The sequence below is a fragment of the Penaeus monodon genome, chromosome 25 (assembly GCF_015228065.2).
Source record: "Penaeus monodon isolate SGIC_2016 chromosome 25, NSTDA_Pmon_1, whole genome shotgun sequence".
Taxonomy (NCBI): Eukaryota; Metazoa; Arthropoda; class Malacostraca; order Decapoda; family Penaeidae; genus Penaeus; species Penaeus monodon.
In genome coordinates this window covers 12,936,728-12,937,071 of record NC_051410.1, presented here as the reverse complement: position 1 = coordinate 12,937,071, position 344 = coordinate 12,936,728, and positions in this window count along the sequence as shown.

Below are 344 nucleotides of genomic sequence, written 5' to 3'. Positions count from 1 at the left end.
AACGTGCAACACTGTCCCCGTTTCGGATTATCCCGGTAGGTTTGTACTACTGACCGTTATTTCCTCCCTTTAAAGGCACTTCGGGGAAACTCGGAGCTGGAATTAGACCTTAAGAGGGTTAGTCGGTGCTACCAGAAGTCACATTAGCAGTCTGAGTGTCACTATCTTCACTGACATTATTGTTATCATTAGTATGGATCTTTAATATAGTTACTGCTGGCATTAATAATAATCAAGTAACCGAAAAGGGAGTTGGATATCGTGTTTTAAAATAAATGAGAAAAATACTTCTCCTAGCGTATGGATAAACCCTACACACTTATGGTAAATAATAAACATAATGT